The 15,403-nt window shown below is 38.8% G+C and overlaps 1 protein-coding gene across 1 annotated transcript in view; it reads left to right on the top strand.

The window, feature by feature from the left end:
- CSMD1 (CUB and Sushi multiple domains 1) overlaps nt 1-15,403 on the top strand; it is a 2,028,797-nt gene that overhangs the window by 1,556,093 nt on the left and 457,301 nt on the right. The window lies entirely within an intron of this gene.

Raw genomic sequence — 15,403 nt, forward strand, 5'->3', positions numbered from 1 at the left:
GCATCAGGCTCTGTGCTTAGCAGGGAGCCTACCTGGGATTCTCTCTCCCTCTGTCCCTCCCCTCCCCACTGACACTCGAAAGAAAGAAAGAAAGAAAGAAGGAAAGAAAGAAAGAAAGAAAGAAAGAAAGAAAGAAAGAAAGAAAGAAAGAAAGAGAGAAAGAAAGAAAGAAAGAAAGAGAGAAAGAGAGAAAGAGAGAAAGAGAGAAAGAGAGAAAGAGAGAAAGAGAGAAAGAGAGAAAGAGAGAGAGAGAGAAAGAGAGAGAGAAACAAAGAAACAAAAAGAAAAAGAAAGAAAAAGAAGAAAAGAAAGTTCTTTGTATATTCTAGATAATAGTCCTTTATAGATTATGTGATTTGCAGTTATTTCCCCACAGTCTGTTACTTGTCTTTTTATCTTATTCATATAAGTCTTTACAGGGCAAACATTTTTTTTTTTAATTTTGATGTGGTCTAATTTATGAACTTTTCATAACTTGTGCCTTTGGTATCAAGTTTAAGGAGTCTGCTTTTCTTAGGTATTAGTACCTTTAGCTGTTTTAGTGCCTATGCCATTCTATATAAATTTTAGAATAACCTTGTATATATCTATAAAGTTGTTGGTGGGATTGTGATAGGAATTGCCTTACACCTGTTGAACATTTGGGAGATAATTGAGTCTTCCAGTTCATAAATATAATATTTGCTGCCATTTATCAAATGTTTTTTATGTGTCATTTGATGTGAATATAAAATTTGTTAGCTAGTTCATATTGTGGATTACATTACTTGACTTCTGAATACTGCCAGTCTTGCATGCCTGGAATCAATTCCACTTTAGTGTAGTGTGGGGAATGGCCAGCAATCCCTGTACTGGCAGATGAAAGATGACTGCAAACTTAGCTGTGAAAGAGAGGAGAAGGCAAGGGAGTCAACATTCAGAGACCAAGACCCTTTGCTCTTTTTTGCTCCCACTTTTATTAGTCCTTCAGGATAATCACAAATCCTTATCACTGTTTCTCAAACACATGATGTGTGACAAGGGGTCTTACTGAAACTGGGAGAATCTGTTTACGAGAAAGTTACGATATGCTAATCTCCGTGTTCTGCAAGTTCTGCTAAACAGCGTAAGGGACAATGCATCTATCTCTAGATCACAGGGTGGCTGTTTGGGCAAAGAAAGCTTTGGGGAAGGCAACTCCCTGTGGCATTCCAACAGCAGAGTGGTCACGCAGGCCTTGGCATTCTGAAGGCCTATGCCTTTCTCCGAAACCTTCCATCGCCCCCAGTGGCCTCCATGTTACATTTTAGCAAGCCAGGTATTATGGCTGATTTCACGCTCTACATTAACCCCAACAATGGAGAATAATTCTTGTTGCATATTATTGGATTAAGTTTTCTAGTATTTTACTGAGGATATGTGTGTCTATGTTGATAAGACATATTGGTCTGTGGCTTCTTCCTCCCTTCCTTCCTTCTTTCCATTCACTTTCTCCGGTTTTAACATCAGATTAACACTGGTCTCATTTAATGACTTGAGAAGTATTCCTACCTCTGTTATTTTCCAGAAGAGTTTATAAAAACTTAGTGCTAATTCTTCTATAAAAGATTGGTAGAATTATCTAGTGAAACTGTCTAGGTCTGAAAATTTCTTTTGAGGGAGATTTTTAATTACAACATCAATTTCTGTAATGGTTATAGGGCTATTTGGATTGTCTATTTCATCTTGGTTGAATTTTGATAGTTTGTGGTTTTCAGGGAATTGTTTCATTTTTAATAACCTGTCAAATTTCTGAGTCTAAAGGTGTTCATAATGTTTCTTTATTATCTTCTTAATGACTCCTGAATCTGTAGTAATATCTACTATTTTGTTCCTAATATTGGTAATGTGTGTCTTCTCTCTCTCTCTCCCAGTCTTCTAAGATGCTTGTCAATTACATTGATTTTTTAAGAAATAGCCTTTGTTTCTTTTATTTCTATTTTTTCTCTATTTGCAATTTTATTGACTTCTGATACTTGTCATACTTTTCTCTAGCTTCTTTGGGCTTATTTTGCTTTATTTTTTGTTGTTTATTGATGTTGGAACTTAGGTAATTATTTAATTCCTTTTCTCCTGTGTTATGTAGTTATTTTAGTACTATAAATTGTCCTGTTGGCACTCTTTTAGCAGTATCCCAGAAATATTTTTTTTAATTATGTTTTGTTCTCATTTTGATTCTGTTCTTTGTTTCACTTGAAACTTTCTCTTTGGATCATGGATATGTGTTGTTTAATTTTCATGTGTTTAGAAATTTTCCTGTTGCCTTTTTGTTAAGAAATTCTAGTTCAATTCTATTGTGGTTAGAGAACACATTCAGTATTATTTCAATTTCTTTAAATGTGTTGAGGTCCATTGTCTGACCCAGAATGTGGTCTTCCTTGGTGAATGTTCCATAGGAGTTTATAAAACATGTGTGTTCGGCTGCTGTTGGGTGCAGTGTTCTGCATGTCAATTAGATCCTGTTGGTTAATTGTATTATTCAGATCTTCTATAACCTTGCTGATTTTCTTTCTAGTTGGTATACCAGGGCTGTTAAAGCCCTCAACTATACTGTGGATTTGTTATTTCTTCTCTCAACTCTATCAGTTTTGTTTCATGGATTTTGAAGGTCTGATTTTTGTTGTTTGCATATTTAGAATTTTAGTGTCTTCCTGCTGGGTCAACCATTTTATCATTGTATAATGTTCCACTTTATTTCTAGAATTTTTTGGTTTATTATTTTTATTTTATTTTATTTATTTTATTTTATTTTAGAAAGAGAGCACCATGAGCTGGTGGGGGAGGGGCAGAATCTTAAGTAGGCTCCACATTCAGTGCAAAGCCCAACTTGGGGCTTGATTTCATGACCCTGAGATCAATCATGACCTGAGCCAAAATCAAGAGTCAGACTCAACTGAGCCACCAAGGTACCCCAAGAATTTTTTGTTGTTGTTGTTCTCAAGTCTAACTTAATCATATATTAATGTGGCTACTCTTGCTTCTTTGTTATCAATATTTGTGTGGTATACTTTTTCTTCTACTTTCAACCTACATATGTTTTTTACTTTGAAGTGGGCTTTTTGTGAACAGCATGGATTTGGGTCATGATTTTATCCACTCTGCCTCACTGTATCTTTTAATGAATTCTACCATTTATATTTAAGGTTATTGCTGATATGTTATTGTTTGCATATGCCATTTTGTTATGTTTTCTACTAGTTTCCTCTGGTTCTGCTTCTGCTTTCTTCTTTCTTTCTTTCTTCCCTTCCCTTCTTCCTTCCTTCCTTCCTTCCTTCCTTCCTTCCTTCCTTCCATCCTGTGACTTACTTCAACATTTTTTTAAGGATTCCATAATTCTCAAAATCATTGTGCTAGGTGTTACAATATACATTTGTGATGTATAACATTCTACAGATATATGAGTTTCCTATTACTGCTGTAGCAAATTATGACAAACTTGGTGAGTTAAAACAGAAATTTATATTATAATTCTGGAGCCCAGAAATGCAAAATCAGTTTCACGCTACCAAAATCAAGGTGACAGTAGGATCCCACTCCCTCCAGAGGCTCTGGGAGAAAACCTGTTCCTATATTCTTCCAGCTTTTGACAACTGCTAGCATTTCTTGGCCTGTGATCCCATCACTTCTCTCTCTGCCTCCAAGTTCACACTGCTTTCTTCTCTTCTGTCTGAAATCTCCTCCTGACTCCCTCTTACTAGGACACCTGTGAAGGCCTGTAGTGCTCACCTTGGTAATCCAGTACCGTCCACCCACTCTGAGATGCTTAATTTTAAACACATTTGTGGAAATGATTGCGGTATAAAACAACAGGCACAGGTGCCATGGATTAAGACATGCACATTAACATGGCCATCATTTATCCTATTGCAATGATATTAACGTTTACCACTTTGCCATATAACCTCACTTCTATTTAGACCCCTTTAGCTTTCCAACTTTTAAATATCATTATCTTGAGTTCAGAGGGTGTTATAATTTTTATTTCAAACATTAAATATGATTTATGGAACTCACTATGAAAGAATAGTATACTTTATATTCCCATATTTTCTTCCCTGTCCTGTGTTCCTTCTTTCTTCCTGATGTTTCAGGTTCCTCCTGTTTTCATTTTTTTTCTTTTTGAAGAGCTTCATGTAGCCAGCCACTAAGGTTGGGTCTACTAGCAGCAAATTCTTTGTCTGACATTTTAAAAAACTCCCTTTATTTCTGAAGAATACATTCACTGGATATAGAATTTATGGTTGACAATTTTTTTTTCAAACTTTGAAAAATGTTGTGACACTTCCTTGTGACCTCCAGTGGTCAGGAGATCCACTGACATTCAAATGGGTAAATATGACTAAATAATGAGTCTTTTCTCTCTGGCTATTTTCCAGATTTTGTTCTTTGTCTCTAGTTTTCAAACATTTACTTAGATGTGTCTTGGCATGGTTTTGTTTTGGATTTATCCTGTTTGAGGGTCACTGAGTTTCTTAGAACTGTAGGTTTATGTGTCTCGAACACCCTTCATTCCATAGTCTTTCTCTCCTTCTGGGACAGAGATGATACGAAGGTCGGCTCTTTTGTTTCTGTTCCCCAGGTTCTGGAGGTTTTGTTCACTTTTTTTCAGTCTATATTTCTCTGTTGTTCAGTGTAGGGGAATTCTATTCATGTGCTCTCAAATTCACTGATATCATCACACATTTCTACCATCAATCTTCTAGCAATTTTTATCTGAATTTATGTTGTATTTTTTAGTCCTATAATTTCCATCTGGTTCTTTCTTTATAACTTCCATTTCTTCCCTGGTATATTTTTCATCTGCATACAGAGCATTTGTAAATGACTACTGAAGCATTTAATGATGGCTGTTTTAAAACCCCTGTCAGAAGATTGCAACACCTGCTTCATTTCAGGTATTGTCAGTTGGTTGTCTTTTCTCATTCAAAATTTGATTTCTTAGCGCTTAGTAGGATAATTGTATGCTGACTATTTTATCTATCATGTTAGGACACACTGATACCATATAAATCCCCCATTATAGCAGCCAATGACCCTGGATATGCTCAGCACATAGGTCTGTGACAATTTTGTGGGTTTGGGTTCCAAAGACAGGTCAATTAACAGAGACATTAAAGTGTTGTCTTGGTCAGCTTGGTTGATCTGGAGCCACTGGCTCTGTACTCATCCTTACTGGGACCAGGATGTTTCTGGGAAAGGAGGAGTTGGTGGGATCCACCTACCAGTACCTCTTTCCCCATCTTACTTAGTACCCCTCACCACTCTCTCTATGTTTCTGGGAAGGGAGAGAAGTCTCAGTTTCCCATGTGCAGAGACAAAATGTCTTCCTCAGTCAGGTCATTCATGTGGCTGGGTCTCTCTTGCAGGTTTTTTTTTTTTTTTAATTGTGATTTTTTTTATTATGTTAATCACCATACATCACATCATTAGTTTTTGATGTAGTGTTCCATGATTCATTGTTTGTGTATAACACCCAGTGCTCCATTGAATATGTGCCCTCTTTAATACCTATCACCAGGCTGACCCATCCCCCACCCCCTGCCCTCAGTTTGTGTCTCAGAGTCCATAGTCTCTCATGGACTCCAATTCCCCCTGTTCATTTTTCCCTTCCTACTATCCTCTTTTTTTTTAACATATAATGTATTAATTCTTTCAGAGGTACAGGTCTGTGATTCAACAGTCTTACAAAATTCACAGTGCTCACCATAGCACATACCCTCCCCAATGTCTATCACCCAGCCACCCCATCCCTCCCATGCCCCACCACTCCAGCAACCCTCAGTTTGTTTCCTGAGATTAAGAATTCCTCATATTGGTGAGATCATATGATACATGTCTTTCTCCAATTGCCTTATTTCACTCAGGATAATACCATCCAGTTCCAACCATGTTGTTGCAAAAGGCAGGATTTCATTCCTTTTGATGGCTACATAATATTCCATTGTATATATATATACCACTTCTTTGGACATTCATCTGGCGATGGACATCTTGGGTCTTTCCATAGTTTGGCTATTGTGGACATTTCTGCTATAAACATTGGGGTGAAAGTACCCCTTCGAATTACCACATTTGTATCTCTGGGGTAAATACCCACTAGTACAATTGCTGTATCATATGGTAGCTCTATTTTCACCTTTTTGAGGAACCTCCATACTATTTTCCAGAGTAGCTGCACCAGCTTGCATTCCCACCAAAAGTGTAGGAGGGTTCCCCTTTCTCTGCATCACCTCCAACATCTGTGGTTTCCTGACTTGTTAATTTTAGCCATTCTGACTGGTGTGACGTGGTATCCCATTGAGGTTTTGATTTGGATTTCCCTGATGCTGCACGATGTTGAGCACTTTTTCATGTGTCTGTTGGCCATTTGGATGTCTTCTTTGCAGAAATGTCTGTTCACGTCTTCTGCCCATTTCTTGACTGGATCACTTGTTCTTTGGGTGTTGAGTTTAAAAGTTCTTTATAGATTTTGGATACTAGCCCTTTATCTGATATCTCATTTGCAAATATCTTCTCCCATTCTGTCGGTTGTCTTTTGGTTTTGTGGACTGTTTCTTTTGCTGTGCAAAAGCTTTTTATCTTGATGAAATCCCAATAGTTCATTTTTGCCCTTGCTTCCCTTGCCTTTGGCGATCTTTCTAGGAAGAAGCTGCTGTGGCTGAGGTGGAAGAGGTGGCTGCCTGTGTTCTCCTTTAGGATTTTGATGGACTCCTGTCTCACATTTAGGTCTTTCATCCATTTTGAGTTTATTTTTGTGTGTGGTGTAAGAAAATGGTCCAGTTTCATTCTTCTGTATGTGGCTGCCCAAATTTCCCAACAACATTTGTTGAAGAGACTGTCTTTTTGCCATTGGACATTCTTTCCTGTTTTGTCAAAGATGAGTTGACCATAGAGTTGAGGGTCCATTTCTGGGCTCTCGATTCTGTTCCATTGATCTATGTGTCTGTTTTTGTGCCAGTACCATACTGTCTTGATGATGACAGCTTTGTAATAGAGCTTGAAGTCTGGAATTGTGATGCCACCAGCTTTGCTTTTCTTTTTCAACATTCCTCTGGCTATTCGGGGTCTTTTCTGGTTCCATACAAATTTTAGGATTATTTCTCCATTTCTTTGAAAAAAGTTGATAGTATTTTGATAGGAATTGCATTAAATGTGTAGATTACTCTAGGTAGCATTGACATCTTCACAATATTTGTTCTTCCAATCCATAAGCATGGAACATTTTTCCATTTCTTTGTGTCTTCCTCAATTTCTTTCATGAGTGTTCTATAGTTTTCTGAGTACAGATTTTTTCCCTCTTTGGTTAGATTTATTCCTAGGTATCTTATGGTTTTGGGTGCAGTTGTAAATGGGATCAACGCCTTAATTTCTCTTTCTTCTGTGTTGTTGGTGTATAGGAATGCCACTGATTTCAGTGCATTGAATTTATATCCTGCCACTTTACTGAATTCCTGTATGAGTTCTAGCAGTTTTGGGGTGGAGTCTTTTGGGTTTTCCACATAAAGTATCATATCATCTGCAAAGAGTGAGAGTTTGACTTCTTCTTTGACTATTTGGATGCCTTTGATTTCTTTTTGTTGTCTGATTGCTTAGGCTAGGACTTCTAGTACTATGTTGAATAGCAGTGGTGATAGTGGACATCCCTGCCATGTTCCTGACCATAGGGGGAAAGCTCTCCGTTTTTCCCCATTGAGAATGATATTCGCTGTGGGTTTTTTATAGATGGCTTTTATCATCTTGAGGTATGTACCCTCTATCCCTATACTCTGAAGAGTTTTGATCATGAAAGGATGCTGTACTTTGTCAGATGCTTTTTCTGCATCTATTCAGAGAATCATATGGTTTTTGTTCTTTCTTTTATTAATGTATTGTATCACATTGATTGATTTGTGGATGTTGGACCAACCTTGCAGCCCAGGAATAACTCCCACTTTGTCGTGGTGAATAATTCTTTTAATGTACTGTTGGATCCTTATTGGCTAGTATTTTGGTGAGAATTTCTGCATCCATGTCCATCAGGGATATTGGTCTGTAATTCTCCTTTTTAATCGGGTCTTTGGCTGGTTTGGGGATCAAGGTAATGGTGGCCTCATAAAACGAGTTTGGAAGTTTTCCTTCCATTTCTATTTTTTGGAACAGTTTCAGAACAATAGGTATTAATTCTTCTTTAAATGTTTGGTAGAATTCCCCTAGGAAGCTATCTGGCCCTGGGCTCTTGTTTGTTGGGACATTATTGATGACTGCTTCAGTTTCTTTAGTGGTTATAGGTCTGTTCAGGTTTTCTATTTCTTCCTGGTTCAGTTTTGGTAGTTGATACATCTCTAGGAATGCATCCATTTCTTCCAGATTATCTAATTTGCTGGCATAGAGTTGCTCATGATATGTTCTTATAATTGTTTGTATTTCTTTGGTGTTGGTTGTGATCTCTCCTCTTTCATTCATGATTTTGTTGATTTGGGTCATTTCTCTTTTCTTTTTGATAAGTCTGGCCAGGGGTTTATCAATCTTGTTAATTCTTTCAAAGAACCAACTCCTCGTTTTGTGGATCTGTTCTACTGTTCTTTTGGTTTCTATTTCATTGATTTCTGCTCTGATCTTTATTATTTCTCTTCTCCTGCTGGGTTTAGGCTTTATTCACTGTTCTTTCTCAAGCTCCTTTAGGTGTAGGGTTAAGTTGTGTATTTGAGACTTTTCTTGTTTCTTGAGAAAGGCTTGTATTGCTATATACTTTCCCCTTTGCTGCAGTCCAATGATTTGGAACAGTTGTGTTTTCATTTTCATTGGTTTCCATGAATTTTTTAAAATTCTTCTTTAATTTCTGGTTGACCCATTCATTCTTTAGTAGGATGCTCTTTAGCCTCCATGTATTTGAGTTCTTTCTGACTTTCCTCTTGTGATTGAATTCTAGTTTCAACGCATTGTGGTCTGAAAATATGCAGGGAATAATCCCAATCTTTTGGTAGCAGTTGAGACCTGATTTGTGACCTAGGATGTGATCTATTCTGGAGAAAGTTCCATGGGCACTATAGAATAATGTGTATTCTGTTACTTTGGGATGGATTGTTCTGAATATATCTGTGAAGTCCATCTTGTCCAGTGTGTCATTTAAAGTCTTTATGTCCTTGTTGATCTTTTGCTTAGATGATCTGTCCATTTCAGTGAGGGGGGTGTTAAAGTCCCCTACTATTATTGTATTGTCGTTGATGTGTTTCTTTGCTTTTGTTATTAATTGGCTCATATAATTGGCTGCTCCCATGTTAGGGGCATAGATATTTACAATTGTTAGATCTTCTTGTTGGACAGACGCTTTAATTAGGATATAGTGTCCTTCCTTATCTCTTATTACAGTCTTTGGTTTAAAATCTACTTTTTCTGATATAAGGATTGCCACCCCAGCTTTCTCTTGGTGTCCATTAGCATGGCAAATTGTTTTCCACCCCCCCTTTCCATCTGGTGGTGTCTTTGGGTCTAAAATGAGTCTCTTGCAGACAGCATATCGATGGGTCCTTGTTTTTTTTTATCCAATCTGATAGTCTGTGTCTTTTGATTGGGGCCTTTAGCCCATTTACATTCAGGGTAACTTTGAAATATATGAATTTAGTGTCATTGTATTGCCTGTAAGATGACTGTTACTGTATATTTTCTGTGTTCCTTTCTGGTCTATGTTACTTTTAGGCTCTCTCTTTGCTTAGAGGACCCCTTTCAATATTCCTTGTAGGGCTGATTTCGTGTTTGCAATTTCCTTTTTTTTTGGTTTGTCCTGGAAGCTTTTTATCTCCCCCTCTCTTTTCAATGTCTGCCTAGCTGAATATAGTATTCTTGGCTACATATTTTTCTCGTTTAGTGCTCTGAATATATCATGCCAGTCCTTTCTGGCCTGCCAGGTCTCTGTGGATAGGTCTGTTGCCAGTCTAATGTTTCTACCATATAAGTTACATATCTCTTTTCCCGAGTTGCTTTCAGGATTTTCTCTTTGTGTCTGAGACTCGTACTTTTACTATTAGATGTTGGGGTGTTGACCTATTTTTATTGATTTTGAGTGGGGTTCTTTGCCTCCTGGATTTTGATGCTTGTTTCCTTCCCCAAATTAGGGACATTCTCTGCTATAATATGCTCCAATATACTTTCTGTCCCTCTCTCTTTCTTCTTCTGGATCCCGAATATTCTAATATTGTTTCATCTTATGGTATCACTTATCTCTCAGTTTCTGCCCTCGTGATCCAGCCGTTGTTTATCTCTTTTTCTCAGCTTCTTTATTTTCCATCATTTGGTCTTCTCTATCACTAATTCTCTCTTCTGCCTCATTTATCCTAGCAGTTTTCCTCCTTTTTTGATTGCACCTTATTAATAGCCTTTTTGATTTTGACTTGCTTAGATTTTAGTTCTTTTATTTCTCCAGAAAGGGTTTCTCTAATATCTTTCATGCCTTTTTCAAGCCCAGCTAATATCTTTATAATCATCATTCTGAACTCTAGTTCTGACATCTTACTAATGTCCATATTGATTAGGTCCCTGGCAGTTGGTACTGCCTCTTGTTCTTTTTTTTTTTTGAGGTGATTTTTTTCTGTCTTGTCATTTCGTCCAGAGGAGACTAGATGAATGAGAGAGCAAAATGCTAACAGGGTAACAACAATCCCAGAAAAATATACACTAAAAAAATCAGGAGAGACCTGAAACTGGGGGAAAAGAAAGGGAGAGAAAAAGAAAAAAAAAAAAAAGAATATGATCAGATATGATCAGCCTGGTGAATAGATCAGTACCACACAGTAGATTTTGGATGTATTTGGGTCTGTTAGAAGAAACTGCCTCCCACAATTTTAAAGAAAGAAAAGCTTATATATGTACAAAAATAAGGGTAAATATGATGAAGGGATGGAATATGATTGTAAAAATGAAAATTATAAAAGATTTTATAAAAGGAATTGATAAGATAAGTTGGTTGAAAGGGGCGCCTGCCTGTCTTAGTCGGTTAAGCATCTGTCTTCAGCTCAGGTCATGATCCTAGGGCCCTTGGATTGAACCCTGCATTGTGCTCCCTGCTCATTGGAGAGCCTGCTTCTCCCTCTCCCTCTGCCTGCCTTCTGACTATCTGTGCTCTCTCTCTGTCTCTCTGTCAAATAAATAAATAAATAAAATAAAATAAAAAAGAAGTTGGTTGGAAAGAAGAAAGATGAGAAAAAAAAAAGAGGGAGAGAATGTGATCAGGCAGGAGACTAGAACAAAGCCATACACTAGAGATTTAGGGTATATTTTGATCTGTTAGAAGAAACCGTATCCCAGAATTTTAAAGAGAGAACAACTTATATATATACCAAAAATAAGGTTAACTACTATGAAGGGTTAAAATATGACTCTAAAAATGAAAAATTAAAAAAGGGATTGATAAGATGTTGGTTGAAAAAGGTTAGAGAAAAATTCAAAAAGAAAAGGAAAAAAAGAAAATTAAAAAAATTAACTTTGAAAGACTAAAGAAACAGGGGGAAAAAAGCCATGAATTCTATGTGCAGTATTCCTTTCACACTGGAGTTCTGCCGTTCTCATTGATCGGTAAACTTGGTCTTGGCTGACTGTTCTTGCTGATCTTCTGGGGGAGGGGCCTGTTGCCGTGGTTCCCAAATGTCTTTGCCGGAGGCGGAATTGCCCCACCCTTGCCGGTCCGGGCTAAGGAATCTGCTCGGGTTTGCTCTCGGGAGCTTTTGTTCCCTGCAAGCTTTCCATACAGCTTTGGAGGACGAGAGTGAAATGGCGGCCTCCCAATCTCCGCCCTGGAGGAGCCGAGACCGACCCGTGTGGAGTCTCCAAACCCAGCAGATCCCTGCGGTATGCTCCTGCGCCCCTCCTCCTGGGGGAGGAAGGGGAGTCTCCCCGGCTCTGCTGCTTGTTGGGTCCCTGCTGGAGGAGCAGTGGCCCGACTGGGCCGCGGATCACAGTTTATGGCCACCCTGAGATGAGAGCCCGCGCCTTGGCTCCGTCTCCGCAGCCGGCTTCCCCGCTCCGATACCTGGGAGCTCTGCCGCACTCAGGCACCCCCGGTCTTTCTGTGACCCCAAGGGTCCTGAGACCACACTGTCCTGCGAGGGTTCCACCCACCACTTAGCCACTGGAGCCACATCCCTCCGCGGAGCCGACTTCTAAAAGGTCCGATTTTGTGCTCCGCGGCTCTAGCACTTGCCAGAAGCAGCCGACGGAGGCTCCCTTCCCTGCCGTCTATCCCCCCGAATATCACCTCAGATTCACTTCTCCGCATGTCCTACCTTTAAAAAAGTGGTCGCTTTTCTGTTCAGAGAGTTGCTGCTATTCTTTTCTTCAATCTCCTGTTGAGTTCATAGGTGTTCAGATTAGTTTGATCCCTATCCAACTGAATTTCGGGGACCAGATGAAATCCAGGTCTCCTACTCCTCCGCCATCTTGCTCTTCCCCAAAAAACTCTCTCTTGCAGGTTCTGTCTTGATATCTTTCCTCAGAAAAGGGAACCCCAGGTTCATGGGGAAAGTGAAGGCTGGACACTTACCATTGCCAGGGCTCTTTGTCCTAACAGCTAACTTGCTGCCTGATATTGTTAAAGAGATATTATTTGCATCCCAGAGAAAGATGAGCTTATCTGGAACCTTCTGTTGCCTGGTCAGGGGTTGGGAAACACCCATCTGATTGGTCTTCTCTTTGTGCGAGCAAGGCACCTACCTGGTAATTATGGTGTTTCTCTGATCCTGGGTCCCAAACCAGCTTTCCTTCCTCTCCCTCCCTTTAGAGTTTTCTTCTGGTTGTCTCTTGTGCTGTTGCCAGGGTTTATGCCTGTGCCTAGCAGGCAAGAAAATGGAAAAAAGTGTCTCTAAGTCTGAATTGGTAGTCCATATACCTTTAAATAGTCTGGGCTGCCATCAACAACAGAAACCTATAAGATTACTTTGGGCCTTAATACTTTTTTGATGTGCAATATCAAATTTTGGATTAATAGTTTGTCTACAGTTGCATATAGAAAGATTTTATGATTTGGACTCGGCTTCTTGAATTTAAAGTGGAGGTTGCACATGACTGATGAAATCCACATCATCTTCTGTGCTGTCTGCTAGAGTAGCTTACAGCACAGTTAAAGTCAGCCACATCAGAGTAAAACATGTGCATGAGTCAATTTCATGTAGAGGGCAACTTGGGAAATCATGATGTCCTCAGCCTAAGTACAGATTACATCCAGGTTTAACATTATACATCATAATATGGTAATTTATTCTATAAAGCCACAGCCTTGATTTGTTTCTCAGAGTTAGCTTGATTTGTAAGTTAGAGTCCTGTTTCTCTCTACATCTCCTAGCTCTCTACGCTGGTGCATATCATGTAAGTAGACATGGGACCTGTGACTTTCATGAGTGAGGAGCCCCTCTAGGTACAGTGTGGATTAAGAACCTTTAATGCCCATCAGGTCTCCCTCCTAGGCTGATTTGCTCTCAGGGCTTGGTCAGTACTATATCTGAAGATGTACAGAACCTAAGATCACAATTATGACCAGTGTTTAAATCCTTTCTGCCTTGGTTTGTTTAGTGACTAAGTTGCCTTATGACTCTGGCTGTGGCACCTCTGTGTCTGCCAACTTTTATTTAGGGTTTATATCAGGGCATTTCTTAAACTTATTAAAGGTATTTTACTCCATCTCTGATAGGAATGGTCTGTCCAGGTGCCTGAACAGATTGGATATTCTGTCTTCTTCTAAATTAATTAAACTTCTCCTTAGTACCCCGGCTCCACCCAATTAAGACAGATGGCCAAATGAAATATTTATTTTAAATAACTCTGACTTTTGTACACTTTCTGCAGAACTTATGAAATTTATGGACATTAAGGAACTATAAAAAATTCAAAATCAGTGAATTCAAGGCCAGTTTTTAACTTAGGAGGAGCATTCGCTTTTCACCTGCCCAATTTACAATTAAAATGAGTATATTAAAGGTTTAGCACACCATTTTCCTTTTAGACACCCACCAGAGGAAAGTGGGTATAATTTATTCCAGGGTTTCTACCTCATTAATTTCATGTTTTGACAGCTTTGTGGCATGTTCACTGTTGGGTGTTTTTTATATCCATGTTTGAACAAATTATTTTTTTTAAATTAATATACAGTAAAATAGGAGTTGTTGGTATACAGATCTACAAGTATCAACACGTAAATAGATGTGTATAACCAGCACCAGAATCAGGGAATAGAGTGATCCTGCCACCCTCAGAACTGCTATCCCTTTTTAGCCACACCTCCCACTCTGATCCCTGGACAGTGATCTGTTCTCTATCACTACAGTTTTGTCTTTTTGAGGATATCACCAACAGTAGTTATACTCTGTGTAATTTCTGAGAACACAAGTGGGAATGTCGAATGGTACATCCTCTCTGGAAAACAGACAGGCTGTTCTCTATGAACTTAATATACATTTATCATAACATCCAGTAATCTGACTCCTAGGTATTTACCCCAGGGAAATAAAATTTACCCTACGTGAATGTGTACACCAACTCTAGTCCTAACTGGCAAAGACCTGTAAACCATGTAAATGCCCTTAAACAGCTGAATAGACAAATATGCCAGTGGCATACTCATACACAGGAATTCTACTCTGCAGAACCAAGGACAAACTATTTACATACACAACAACATGGGGATTCAGAGGCATTGTATTGAGTGAACATTATCATGGTTGGTTTAGCCATCCTTTCTAGCAGACACATTTCATGTATATAGGGACAGAACTGTTGAATATTTTTTTTAAAGATTTTATTTATTTATTTGAGAGAGAGAGAGAATGAGAGAAAGCACGAGAAGGAAGAGGGTCAGAGGGAGAAGCAGACTCCCTGCTGAGCAGGGAGCCCGATGCGGGACTCGATCCTGGGACTCCAGGATCATGACCTGAGCCGAAGGCAGTCGCTCAACCAACTGAGCCACCCAGGCGCCCGAACTGTTGAATATTTTAACAAGGGCCAAAGAGAAGATCTATTCAGAAATGAGATCACTTTTCTATAGACTATAATATTACCAGGTATAAAAACATCATAAAATCATTGTGTCTTATGGTGCAATTATGGTTTAAAGAAACCTGATGAAGAAAGAAAGGAAGAAAGAAAGAGAGAGAGGGAGGGAGGGAGGGAGGGAGGGAGGGAGGAGGAAGGAAGGAAGAAAGAAAGAAAGAAAAAGAAAGAAGAAAAGAAAGAAAGAACCCTGACCCATTTTCATGTGAAAGAGTTGAGATTTTTCTCAACGCAATGTGCTTTGTTTGTTGGAAAGGAACAGATACATAATCAAAAGTCATTTACCTCAAATTAGCAAAATCATTTAATATACTGGAAATTATTGTCATAAATACTGGGCATTTCTAGTCAACATGGGTACTGACTGCAACAAACA

The sequence above is a fragment of the Zalophus californianus genome, chromosome 2 (genome assembly GCF_009762305.2).
Source record: "Zalophus californianus isolate mZalCal1 chromosome 2, mZalCal1.pri.v2, whole genome shotgun sequence".
NCBI lineage: Eukaryota > Metazoa > Chordata > Mammalia > Carnivora > Otariidae > Zalophus > Zalophus californianus.